The sequence below is a fragment of the Pseudomyrmex gracilis genome, unplaced genomic scaffold (assembly GCF_002006095.1).
Source record: "Pseudomyrmex gracilis isolate BER0280 unplaced genomic scaffold, ASM200609v1 scaffold_126, whole genome shotgun sequence".
Taxonomy (NCBI): Eukaryota; Metazoa; Arthropoda; class Insecta; order Hymenoptera; family Formicidae; genus Pseudomyrmex; species Pseudomyrmex gracilis.
In genome coordinates this window covers 343,994-358,176 of record NW_018020710.1, presented here as the reverse complement: position 1 = coordinate 358,176, position 14,183 = coordinate 343,994, and the positions used below count along the sequence as shown (strand labels likewise).

Genomic DNA, 14,183 nt, shown 5'->3' with positions numbered 1-14,183 from the left:
GCGCGAATTGTACAATGTTACGCGTTAAGATACACAGCTGCGATTTGTATCGATGGCGAACAAAATCAGTATGCGGGCGGCGACTAAAACTATATTGCATCGCGCAACGCGACACACATGCGACAAACGGTTAAAAGGCCGCGTCGTTCAGACATACCTTTACATATTCACGCTATGTGGCGTGTGTGTTAAAGGCACGTTTACAGACACGCAAGAGCCGCAGATTGGCACGGCAATGTCGCAAGATAACGCATTTTCGCTCGCACCGCGTATCCGCGGAACGCTGCAAGTTACGTGCGCACACGTTCTTGACGAGTTGCGCGCGTGGCTCAACTTTCCTCATTCGCAAATTTTGATTGCCGAGATCAATTGCGTTTATCAAAAAACAAAGAAACCTAATAATTAAAAAATTTTTAGTTCAGAAACGACAAGGCGTGTAAAAGAAAATCTCGATTTTGTTTTTTTCAGACAATTACGAGAGAGACGAGATACATTGTTAAATTAACTTTGGCTTCTCTTTCAGTGTCACAGTTTTTTTTTCGTTCGAGTTTGTGATTCTGAGTTTTATGTTCTTTTCTACAATGTTTGTAGAAAAGAAAAATAATATATTTTATAATACATTTTGTTGTTAACGTCTCCCCGAGTTGTGCGATGTCCGTGAACGCGCAAAAATATTTATTATCAGTAAAAAAATAAACTTATACATTTCAATATTAATGTAAACACACTTGCAAATTACTCTTGTAAAACCTGACAACTTTTATCTCCGCTTCGCGCGCTGCATTGTTTATATTTAATTCCTAACATCTTTCGTTTGAACATTAAATAAAGTTATTCAGCAAATAACTGTTTCGCTGCCGACTCTATTTAGGTCACTGAACTGACAGGACATAAATAAAATTAGTTAAATAACAAAGTGATGTTTCTTCAGTATTCTTTTCGTTTACTTTGCGCAATTAAGAATTCAAACTGATGAAAACAAATAAAGATTGCAAAAGGTCAGAATTTGTTTTATTAATTTTATATACATATATATATATATATATATATACATGCTAAGAATATGAAATATACTTATAAGTCATTAAATAATTTTCTAAAAAACTCGTACATGTAAATATATCGTACCACGTGTTAATATTTCATAGAGTTTACACGTTTCGCAAATAAAACGGACGCGTTTTACGCGTTTCGCGGATGGATTCTTTGTCGAGATGGTCGGTCCAGTTGTTCATTCTTGTTCTCTAGAACGATGTTTTCTAATGCAATCCCGCATCCTGTCGATCGCGCGCGCGCGCGCGCGCGTTTTACACCGACCTTTACATTCTCAGGACCGCGTCCGCCATCGCCGTGTATCAAGCACCTGCAGACAGTTCTCGATACGCCGCGGTTAATGCATTCCCGCGAACTAGCTTGTAAATCAAATTCGCACAAAGCGAGAACCGATTTTGCCGCTCGCAATACGAGCGGTTCTTGTTCGGCGCGCTTTTGATTTACGCGGCTTTGGATTTACACGCTAGTTTTCGGGCGCGCATTAACCGGTCCGTGTGCACCCGTCGAGTGGAGTAGAGAGAACTGTACCCCTCCGTATAGGTAACATCGCGTGTGCAGTTTTCACCCTTTCGAGTACGTACGTGAAGTACCACGGTGTGCGCAGGTGCACGCGCGCACCCTCGCTAACTTCTCTCTCTCTCTCTCTCTCTCTCTCTCTCTTTCTCTCTCTCTCTTCACTATGTACGGAAATCCGCATGCGCTGGCGTGCACTTACACACACACACACACACACATACGCGCACACACCTACACACACGTATTATATCTACGGTACGTGCGGCGTATGCCGATGGGTTGCGGTTTGACTCCGGTGTGGCTACCGGATAGGCCGCTGTTATTATCCGTAACTCGCGTTGCGGTGAGAACGGAGCAAACGGCGCCCGAAAACCCTCCACGCGAGTCTGCGTCAGCAACAATCTTCGTTCCGCCAAAGATCGTTGTTGAAGTACAAGAAACGAAGCCGCCCACGCCCGAGCGCTCTTAAACGGATGAATGAGAGAAGCTCGAGAAAAAATCCATGAGGTTTTCTTCGCGTCTCGAACGAAATCTTTAAAGTTGCACGTACAAAAAATTGATTTTTTGTTTGTTTTTTTTTTTTACAGTTGCTTTTCTCAGTTTCTATTTTTCAGCCAATTAAGACTAAACATTTCCTTCAAATTGGACGAAATATTATTTTATCTCTTTTGTTTTTACGATATCATGTATCATTTACATGTTGCTTTGGGGTTTATACATGTGTGTTTAATTTAAATAAAAAAGAAATCTTTTAACGGAAAGATGGCCCATGGGAGAAGACAGTCTCTTCAGGATAAACGACACGGGAAGAGTAAAAAAAAAAAAATACTGCCAAAATATAATGCGTGTCCGAGGCCTTCGTATCGACATTTGGATTGTGAGTGATTGAATTAAATTCCTTGTTGAGTGCTTCCGCGATATAAGATATGCGCTCGGGTTTTTTCAAGAAAGAGAGGAAGGAGAAGAGGTTTCTCTAACGTGAAATATTTTACTATTCGGCGGAGGGTTCCTCGTCCCTTTTCATCGTATTCTTGGGGAAAACTGATAAAAGGATCTGCGAAAGAATATGGAGGACAGGGTCGACTGGTAGAGAAAAGGAGGGGTCTCTCTCTCCCGGTTTAGGGTTTAGGGTGGGTTTCCGCGTATCCGCGGTAAAGCGTCGACGGTGCGCTGTGGAAACGATCGGATTACCATTTTTTAGCGCCCACCGCCCATCCAAGCATCCGAGGGGAGAAGCACGCTCTCTCTCTCTCTTTCTCTCTCTCTTTCCCTTGCCATCCGCCAACAAGTAATTCCGTGTTTTCAATCTTGGCGAATGACGCGGAAAGAGAGCTCCGCGCGCGCCGTTTCCGCGCCGAGCGAATAGCCGTTTCTGTTTCTGAGACAAATGTCGCTGGACCATAAACTAAATTAGCACTTTGCGCTGAAACGGAACGCTCGGGCTGTCGGTGAAGTTTCAGCTGTTTACGGATCTCGACTCTTCTGTTCCCGGCAGATACCTAGTCTCAGCTCAGGAGATTCGATTTAATTCTGCCGTACATTAGCGATGTGAAATGACGCGCGCGTCAGGAGTGTGAAGAAAAAACAAAAAAAAAAAGGAACGAAGAAAAAGAGAAATATATTCGATTACAACTGATAACTAGCACGGACACGCGTGTAAGACACACATGATTGATGTAATACACATACGACTCTGAATATTGATGTTATTTCAACGTGTGCGTGTTTGCGTCGCTCGAGTTGCTCGTAAAATGCGACTTGTAAAATATTCTTTACACACATTTCTCGGCGTCTTGTGTCCGTTGGACAGCGCAATTTGACTCAAAAAAGTTCCGTGAATTTTCTTACAAAATACCAAGGAGAGATAGACGTTAGCAACACAGACGGATGATTTTTGGTATCTCTTGTTGCTCTTCGAGGGATGCGGTCGACAGCATTCGAGACATGCTCTCTTCGAGAACCTTTATGAAATCGCGCGGCAAAGCATACCTGGCCCGAAAAAGCGGAGTGCGATCAGGTATGTCGAGAATGGACTATAGTTTCGCGGACGGGAGGGGCTAACGTTATTTTTGTGTGTAACAGCGCGCGGAGACGGAAGATGCTTGGCTAGTCGTCTCGATATCTTTTTCATATCGTCGCTCATCGTCTCTTTTCCCGTGATAGAGAAACATCGGCAGCCGGAAACAAACATAACGCATTTGTGTCTGCGACACGTTTGTTACAACGTGTTCGTGCGCAACAAATGTAGTTTGATAAACAATTTTGGAACTGTTTATACAACACGTGTATCATGTAACGCAATATATTGTCCTCGTTTTGCGATTACATTTGGTACTCGAACTGGTTCTGCAAACTAATTTAGTTATTATTTGAGAAAAAAATTCAGACAGTAATAATTTATCTTAATTTTAATAAAGTAAGATTAAAATGTTTTACACACACACGCGCACGCGTCACATGAGAGATGAATAGATGCGCATCCGCAGAAAAATTTTGATGAAATTTACGTCCTTTCTATTTTACATTTTTTATGACGCACGTGGGTAATTTGGGGAAACATATATTTTTAAAAATAATTTTCACGCCTATCGCAAGGAAAAATAAAAAAAACTTGAATATAAAAATATTAACAGGGGTTTATAAAAATTTTCATCTCGCGTGCGGGTAAACTTTTACGAGGGGTAATAATTTAACCCTAAGTAAATAATGTAGTAATGCAACACGCAAATAGACAAGCGCACTTATATGTTTGTGCGCTGTGGCTTTTACTGCGCATCAGATATTATCGATTAATGTTATTGTTTACTTATTTTCGCAAATAACATGAAGCACAACAAAGTCTTTTATTCATAGAAACAAATAATGATACAATTTATTTAAATATATTTCAAAGTAGTGGCTAAATAAACAGATCAATAATAAATCATAATAACAGTACTAAATAAAAAAATCAATAGACGTTTATTTCTACAAATTGTATCAAAATATATTTTGTGAATATCTCATTTTAACAATAAATATATATAATATCAAAATATAGAAAATTATATAGACAAGTCTAATATTAATAAATAATATCAAATGATGAATTGTTCGTTGAAGGATTCGTCAAAAAGACAATTTTCCAAATAGGCTCTAAACTAGTTTATTATGTTTTACCGATCTCTTGTTATATCCACAAACTAATTAATCAAAAATAATTCTTTTTTTTTGTAAAAAATACTGAAAAATATTGATGAAAATAGATTTCCTTTCTTTTATTTACATTTTTTCTTCAAACACGCACTTGGAAAATTTGGGATATATAGTTTTCAAGCAATTACAAAATTAAATGTTCTACGCGCCTAAACGTTTACGACACCTGTTTTCTTAATTATGACAGTACCCGAAGTTTCATCCCGGAATACGGCACTGGACGCGGTAGGGTAGAAGAACGAACGGAGCCATCGGGGAGGGGAGGTCGCGCGACAAGGGTTGGGAAAGCCGAAGCGTGGCTCCTCCGGGTGGGGGGAGACGGTACCTCGAACGACTACGCGGGTCTGTCGAGCGCCCCTCCGCGCTCAGTCCGACCCGGACGTTCGAGGGAGACGCGTTCGTCTTCCGTATTACGTGCAGCTGTACGCACGCTGTGTGACGTATTCGTTCCGTATATTTCGTACGCGCCCGTTAGGAATTCGTATTCCTGAGATCAGTTGTGCCTGTTCACTCAGAAACATACACACACCCACACACACACAATCACGTACACGCACACGCGCGTAATTACGCGCGACCAGACGAAAAGCAAAAGCCGCCGCTCCGATATTGCGTGCCTCGTGCACGCGCCGGTACACGAGGACCGCCCTGAAACGAAACGGAGCGCACGCGTTTGTCCGCACGTAACACTGACGGATATTTAAACGTATCGTCCGCCGAGAGAAGGGAGAGGAAGATACACGGGGGAGGGAGGGAGAGAAAGCGAAGAAAAAGCTCTCGCGTCTCTCTAGGCCGTCTCGCCGCCGGCTTTCCACGGCCACGAATCGATACCACGCGACCGTCGTCGTCATCGTCGTCGTCGTCGTCGTCGTCGTCGTCGTCGTCGTCGTCGCCGTCGCCGCGTTGGTCTTTCCTCTCTCTCTCCCTCTCTCGCGATCGCGTAGACCGTCTTTCGGTTTTTGCTTTCATCCCGACTGCAAAACTCTTCGACACGGAGAACGCGGAACCACGCGTGTTTCCTCCGCGAGGAACGCGGAAAGACGCGCGCGTCCACGCGGATCGACCACGGTTATATCTCCTCGCGGCGTCTCGGGGTGCGCGAAACCGGGTAGCTCGAAGCCTCCCCCTCCCGAAAGGGGACAGGAGCGAGTAGTGGTCGTACACATTTTTCGTCCTGAAAACCTGTTCTGAAAGCGATCGGAGAGTTGGCTCTCACCCTCTCAGGCAGGACGCGGTAATCGCGCGTGACAAGGATCTATCGGATATACACGATAGACCGGCCGGTGTGGACTTTTTGTAAGTGGCGGTTCAGTGACACGTGACGCTTGTCAAGAGTTCTCCCCGCGCGTTTATCTCTCTTTTGGTGATTCTTCTTGGTGACGGAATCGGAGGAAAAGCAGCGGCAGGTGGCTACGACCTCAGATCTCCGAGAGAGTCCAAGAGTAGAATTTTCATCCGAATTTTCTCGTCGTACAAGTAAGGAAAATTGCCTCTTTCTCATCGCTGTGTGTGTGTGTGTGTGTGACAATTCTCTCGCGTTACATCGCGCGGCGATGCGCATCCGCGATTTTCCCCCCGCGATGTGAATTCCGGGCGCAACGCGGGGAGCTTTCGTTTCCCAGAATGCAACCAACCCCCTCCCCCCTCCCCCCCGTTTCTCTCGAGCGAGAGAATTCTCCCGCGAATTCTCGTCGTCGTCGACTTTCGCGGAGAGAGATTACGCGTTTGAATTATTATGCTTGTAAATTAGGCGCTTGGCCGCCGACCAAATTGCCGACACCGCTAATTTAACTCCACGGTTTCAGTTGCGACGTTCGCACAACCAGCTCTCGTTAGACTCGCTAATCACGAGGCATTCGCGTGAACGTTGCGTGTTCGATAACCACCCCCCACGGATCGCGAGTGCTGCTTAACTAGTCGATCGCGCTAATTAAACCCCCTACCCTCCCCCTCCCAATGTTCGAGGTAATCTTTACCTTTTAACTCGTGTTTTTCGTATCGCGAGATATGTATACACGTAAACAACGAGACTTGTTTCACTTAATTTATGTAAAAACGTGTAGTACCTGTGAACTAATTGAACTGATTAACTTAAATCTGATTAAAAACACTGCTTAAGTTTCTTTTTCATTTCTTTTCAATTAGATTTATTATTGAAATTGCTTACTTTATTGTGATCACGTTGGATAAAATTTTTAGCTCTTATTTAAAATTGTCTTCTTCTTTTTAACTAATCGAAGTAAGTTTACACTCCTTCAAATCCATCGTTGATTATAAATTTTTCGCAAACTGTTTGGAGTAATCAAAAAGAAAGTTTTTGTTCGCAAGCTTTGAAATCGTTTGTTCTCGTTCTTCAAAAAATTAATCGTTTTTAAGAGGATCTAATGTTAGAAATACGCCGACAAAAAAAAATTGAACAAAGCGAGCAGTCGTCAAACGAGAGAGAAAGAGAGAACTCGTGCGGGCGCATTCTCCATTCTGGTATAATTTATGCCCCCGACATGCCAGACGACGACCGACGGACTGCCTCTAATATTTCGGAGAGGGTCTCTTTATATTCTCAAAGATGATCCGTCGACCGTATTAACTCTTTAACAGACAGTGCAGAGCCCGCTTTGTTCAATGTTTGTAGTGCATTAAGCGACACAGACGAGAGAAAGAGAGAGAGAGAGAGAGAGAGAGAGAGAGAGAGAGAGAGAGAGAGAGAGAGAGGAAAACTATTAATTTACTATTTTGTACTTCTACTTTCTCTTTTGCGTTTCTACCGCAACTTCGGACAGTGTGCAGTGTGCACTTTTAAATTTTTATTTTTTATTTTTAAGTCCGTAAAATTTGGTCTACGTGTTCGAACGAAAGTGAAAACGCTCCTTAAGAGGCAGGGTTTGGTAAAAAAAAAAAAAAAAAAAACAGGCTGATTACCGTAATTGATCTCTTTGATCGGCTTGTATCGATCTCTCAAATAAAAACGTTGAATGTAGTTAAAAAATTGTTGCAAAATAATTGATAAGAGCACGTGAAATAAGTATTACGAAACGTATTCGAGTTGAAAAACGCGCGTAATCGTTGCGCTCGTCGCACTTAAAATCTCCAAATACTTTTGTTTCAAGCAAAACTCAATCCACGATCCAAGTATATTTTTTTACGTTACACCTTATTATTTTTATTGCCACACACGTGAACTGACCCGCTCCGTGTTGCGTTCGAAGCTATAGCCCGTCGTAACTGATGCTGAGATAATAAAAAAAAAGTCGCTTCTTCGGGAACAATTCGATCGGGTTCGTGGAATCGCGGTGTCGGGTCTGCGTAAATAAATGATCGAGCGTGAAAAGCCACGGGGGGAAAAAAAAGTACACAATACAACAGACCTATAATTTTCCTCACTCCGCCTTATATGGAAGTATATAGTTGGCGCGTCGCGCGCGCGGCACGATGCGACGGACATTACCGCTCTGAATTTTCTCTCCCCTTGAAGCCGCGAGCGGGATGGGGAGGAAGGAAAGAAGAGTGCGAATATAAGTGTACATTCCGCTCGTTATTGTCGGCGAAATTCATTACGTATTTATGAAGGAAGTTACGAAAAAGAAAAGAGGCGGATTCTTGGCATCTCGCGAGATGCCTTACGGGAGAAGAAACCCTCGAATCGCGGCGAGATAAATGTGTCCGCCGGAAACAGGAATTTGGCGTGCAGATACGAGCACGTTCTCGTTTCTCTCTTGCTTTCTTTATATCTCCCTCCCCCGTCTCGTAACTTGTTCAGAGAGCGATACGTCGAGAGAGGAGTGTATAAAACTCGTCGGAGCAAAGATGATGGCCCCGTCCTGCTTCTTCCGCGTGCGCGCGCGCGCGCGCTTATAATACAGAAACATGTTATTGTGTCTCCGGAGTTCTTGCCCGGGAAAGCCCCCGACAACTTTGTTTCAAGGGCTCGCGTTGTCCGAGATACCTGTGGATTAAGACACGCCGCGTGCGATGAATATTGTTTTAGAGCGGTGTTGTTGCGAGATTAACGACGATTAACGGCGATTAGAACGTTGTTCCTAAAAACGTCTGCCTAAAGGTTTCTTAAAAAGTTTTTTCGCGCGCCAAATTTATATTCCCTTCAACTTGTTTGCACACACATGCAGTTTAAACGAAACTTAGCGAGTAAAAACAAACAAAGACGATGCAAGTGAAAAATAATTAGTTTTGTTCTCTTAGTTTTTTCCCACATTTCTATAATATCGAGATGTGTGTTATTGAGAATTAATGTCTCGATATCTCGAGCTAACGCTTGTTCTGTTCGGTCGAGGGCGATTTTTCTGCCAAGGCAGAAGCTACGCTCTGGGAACTTGCGGGCGGTACCAGCGCGTAAAGATGTTCTCGCCTTATTCCAATATACCTTCGCCCGAAATACCTTCGGAAAGGGGTGTTCTCTCTCCCGGCGTTGCCATAAAACAGAAAATCTCACCGGCAGCCTTGAGCAGAGTACCGATCGATCGTAACCTTCGTAGCGTACACCACACCATCCTGTAAACTCTTCTCGCCGCTTTCTCTAAAAAAAGACATCGGTTCAACTTATAGACCCGTACGTCGGTTCGTTCCCCGTGCGATGACTACGCACACGCTCGTACACACACGCTTATTTAAATATCAAATAGGCCGCACCACGAATAACGTGGTCTGTGATTTTCGTGCCGCTCCGTCGTTGTCGTCGTCGTCGTCGTCGTCAGAGGGTTGGGATCGTCGCAGGCATCGTCGAGGGTGTCTTCGGGGAAGGGCTGTGTTGGGACGTGCTCTCAAACGAGGCATAAAATCGGAGATGAGTCTGTCGTCGCGAAGCGAGTCGGTCTGTCGAGCGAGAATCACTGTGTGGGTGTGTGTGTGTGTTCGTATGTATGTGAGAGAGAGAGAGAGAGAGAGAGTGTGAGAGGAAAGAAGAGAGAAAGGGTAGCGAAACTGTTTCGAGCTCCACGGGGCGCATTAATCAATGCAGAAGAATAGCCTCTGCTCTCGCTCTCTACTCACCCCTGTTGTCGCCCCGTTCCGTTGTTAGTGCGTATAATCGCGAACGTATATATTTTGTCTACGAACGAATGCCGGGACGCTTCTGGCGACGTGACCGGTGACATCGGGGATGAAAGAATTACTGGCACGGAATGTGCGGGGTGCGCAAATATAGTCGTCGTCGTCGTCGTCGTTGTCGTCGTCGTCGTTTTTTTTTTTCACCTACAGATTTCCACCGGCGGCTCGCCGTTGATTTCTCCTCCCGATGAAAATTTGATTAGGGATATTAGCTCCTTTCGCAACTTTTTAATTTGCGATATTAAGTCCCCTAGCAACTGACTCTCAAAGTAAGACTCTTAATTAAGGTAAAGTGCATTTGCAACTAATGGAAGAATAAGATTTTCTACTTGCACTTCTCCGAAAGTTCATCGCTTGTAATTCGAGTACTATTAACGGTTTAACATCCTCTGGAAAGAAGAACAGTTCAAGAGATGTTCGAAATGGCCCCGTAAGAACCAGGATGAGAGAGCGGACGCGAATCTCAATCTTTTATTATTACAATTTAAAAACAAAGACGGTAAAATATATATTAAAATGTGCGAGTGTGCGTACGCGTAAATAAATAAAGTATAAAATATAAAAAAATATCATATATTAATATTGAACAATATTTGCTGTAAGTAAAACGACAAGAGCAGCGCGAACGACTAGAACACGCACGAATTGAAAGAAAAGAATTAAAAAGAAAAAAAAATGGCTGCCGCGACCCGTCATTCCGAAGATATAAGGATTTAATCAAGATCGCACTTAACGGGATTGCGTTGGAAATCGCAATATATCGCGTTTGATAAAAAAATGATGCGGCCGCGTATGTAAAAAATGCTCCCGCGTTTCCTCAGTCTTTCCCCTTCATCGGAGTGGCGCCTACCGCGAAACAAACCGCACGATGATGACGATAACAATGGGGTTTGAGTTTTTACGAGCCTTGCATTTCCCTCTCGAGCCGCGCTACGTTTCTCGACACCCGCTGTCACCCCCACGCTGCCTTTTCGCTCCCTTCTCCCCCTTCCCCTCATCAAGCGGGAAAACCGACATACGAATTAATAACCGCACCGTACCGCTTTTCCGTTGGGTTGCGGGATTAAAGTATCCTCTCCCGGAGGGGTTGGATTTCGACGACGACGAATCCACAGAGAGAGCGACGGGGACGACACAGCGGGATTGGCCGCGAGAATTAATCACTCGCGTCCAATCTGCGCGAAATCACGCCGTGTAATCGCTCGACCGGGTTCGTTATTAGCGCTCGGAGCGCTATAAAGCGGCTGTGTTGTATTGTAGTTTCGTCGCTGCCGCCAGTTTGGCGGAAACGACGGCAAATCGAATGTTTCGATTAATTGGCGCCAAGCGACCTTCCGGCTTTTTGCCCCCGTTTCTCGATTCTTTTTTTTGGGGGGGAGGATGGAAGCGCAACGCTTTCCGCTGCCTCAGCTTTGGTGTTCGCAACCATCTTGCCTTCGCGGTCGCGATCTTTGCGAACGGGAACAAAGCCAAACTCATCGTTCTCTCGGTTTTATTTTTTTTTTTTCTTTGCGTTTCCTCTTTCTTTCCTCTCCGAGACTATATTTTCGTAAGTAAATTTTACGACAAATATGGAAGAATTTATTATCACCCGCGTGAATAATTCGAAAATTTACTTTTTAAATCTAGTAATCTCTCTTCTCTCATTTTTTTTTTTTTTACACCGTTGAATAAAATGTGAACGCATCTACGAACAAGAACATATATACTTTTTCGCATACGCACAGACACGTTAAAGAAAACAGCGTTTCATATTTGCGATTTTAATTCAGAGCACAACGCGTGCGCTTCGTGAGGTAAACACTCGCGGGTATGACCGCGAGACGGGAATGCGAGAGCGACAGTAGTAGTACAAAACTCCATTTCGTGCGGGGGAACAAAGAGGATGAACATTAGAGAATTCTTCACAGTGGGAGAAGCGCGGGCGCGCGCATGAAGGGAGAAACGAACCGGACGCGAGACGCGAGAAAAAGAAGGAAAGAGTCGGACTAAGACTGATAAGACCTCGTTATGGATTCCGGCGGCGTACCAGGCAGGACGTCCTCATTGCCCGAAGTGTCCTGCAAGATACGAAATAATGTCGGCGCGCGCGCGCGCGCGCGTGCACGAGCACGCGGAAACGCGAGGATAACTTATCCCGTCCACGCCCCATGGAATTTCTCCTATCTGCCTCTCGAAACTCGTATCTCCGTTTCCGTGACTCATCTCTCGCTCTCTCGTTCTCTCTTTCTCTCTCTCTCTCTCGCTTCCAATCTCCTACTCCCGGGACAAATCTTGCTGCCGGATCGTGACTACCCTTCCGAAAATAGCATATATCTGAACGCGATTAGATCCGCAGACTTCCGGAAGAATGTTCGAAAAAGATTAGGCGAGTGTGAGAGAGAGAGAGAGACACGTACATTCACGAGATTTCGATTTGTGTGTTGCACGACCGTCGCGTCATCCGCGAGAAGTTGTTTCATCTTCGAACCTACGTGTACGACGTGGTTGAGAAATTAAAAATCACATGAGATTTAGAAAAGAGGATGTGTACGTTCTCAAATGAAAAAAAGATGTTGAGGTCTTAGATAGAGATATTTTTGCTGTACAGACTGTACAAATGTAATAATCTATTTTAGGCAAAATTATGTGTAATTATGTAACAAACGGAGAAAGAACGCGCGAGAGAGAGAGACTTCTCTCCGATAAGCGCGCGATTATTTTTCGATAGATACCTCGGAACTGACGAGGAAAAGTCAAACCGCGGATATTTTCCGGTGAAAACACTTGGCCGTATCGCCGGAACTTTATTAGACGCCGTCTTATTTCTCCGCGACAAACCGCCACCGTCTGCATAGTTGCACGAAGAATTTCGCTTCGCTCTCTGTCTCTCTCTCTCTCTCTCTCGGTGCAGCAACACTTTGGAAACTAGGTTCGTCGTGTTGCAGAGAAACATCCCAGCTGAGGAAAACGGGTGCGCGGTCAGAATGTAAAAATGACAAGTGCAGCGATCTTTTGATAAACGTTCATTCAAGTAGAGTATTATTATCTGAATTGTTATAATATATATCGCGCGCGCGCGCGCACACACACATATATATAGTTAAGATTTCAAAATTGTATAAAATTTTTTTGAAGCGTGATGACGAGAGAGTTCAAAAAATCTCATGTAAAAACGTGTGTTTTGTTTTTTATATAATAATCAATTAAATTCAATCGCGTGCGATTGATGAAAAGTTTTTCAAACATATATTTATATATGTTCTTAAGTATAATAAATTTCAACATCTCTCGTTGGTATTAATTAATTGATTGATTAATTAATATAAAAGTTTTTTTTTAGGATTATTTTACAGATTTCATAAATTTGTATTCATAAATTCTAATATTTGAAAACCGGTGATGTACCGTCCGATATTATATTTCATATCGCACAAATCTAATTTATTTTTATATACATGTAAATTTTTTTTAACGCACACATATGTGTCATCAGTTGTTTTTTCGAAAGAAATTTTACAATTTCAGAAGTAGTTTTGTTTAACTTTTGTTTTGTTTAACTTGTGTGAATTTTACTTTGAAAAGAGAAAATGATCTCCGACAAAATTGTTAGATACATTAAAAATGAAAACAAAGTTCATTTCTCCAGTTCGCACGCGCTATCGTTTGTATCATGCATGCGAATGTTTCCGAAAACCGCGAAAAGTTGACGTCGCGGACAGTTTTGCCTTTTCGCGTCGGTCAGACCGGAACTTCTTATACGGGTGATGCTTGTTACATCCGTTTGGCGGTCGGGAGGGAAGAAAAAGATCGGCCCACATGAAAAGATGGAGTGAAAGAAAGACGGGGAATCTCGCGAGTAGCTTTCGCGACCAGAACTCGACTCGCGCCGATGAAAAATTCACGTCTACGATAACTCGGCCGTTGCATTTTTCATAGCACCGCGAAAACTTTCTTATCCGTCGCTTATATCCGGTGTCGTTCTCGTCTTGTACCGGCGGCCACGTGCCTCTGGAGGCTGATAAAGGTTGGTTCGTTCGTTCGCGCGCGCGTTCATTGCACTTCCGTTTTCATATCGTCCCTTCTGCCGTTTTATCTCTCTCTCTCTTCATTTCGTATCTCTAAAATTTTTCGGTGAAATTTTTCGGTCTCTTTTCTGACTGGTCCAAGTTTAGTTCTCTTATACTCGTGCGAGAGCACTACGTGAATTACGTGGCAAAGAATTTTCGTATTCGCAGAAAAGATCGCGATTCTCTTGTATCATTTTTGCATAAACTTCTATATTTTCAATTTTCGTTGTTGATTAAAGATCCACCATGTGTGAAAGAGTCTTTGTTTTTTTAATGAGTTTTACAATACCGCGATAATTCGAAAAAATT

At 43.5% G+C, this 14,183-nt stretch overlaps 1 protein-coding gene across 1 annotated transcript in view; it reads left to right on the top strand.

Moving 5' to 3' along the window:
* Positions 1-6,074: 6,074 nt before the first annotated feature.
* LOC109856623 overlaps positions 6,075-14,183 on the top strand; it is a 285,949-nt gene continuing 277,840 nt past the window's right edge. Inside the window, exon 1 of the mRNA XM_020432093.1 lies at positions 6,075-6,240. The gene's annotated coding sequence lies outside the window, so the exon portion shown is untranslated. The remainder of the gene's footprint in view (positions 6,241-14,183) is intronic.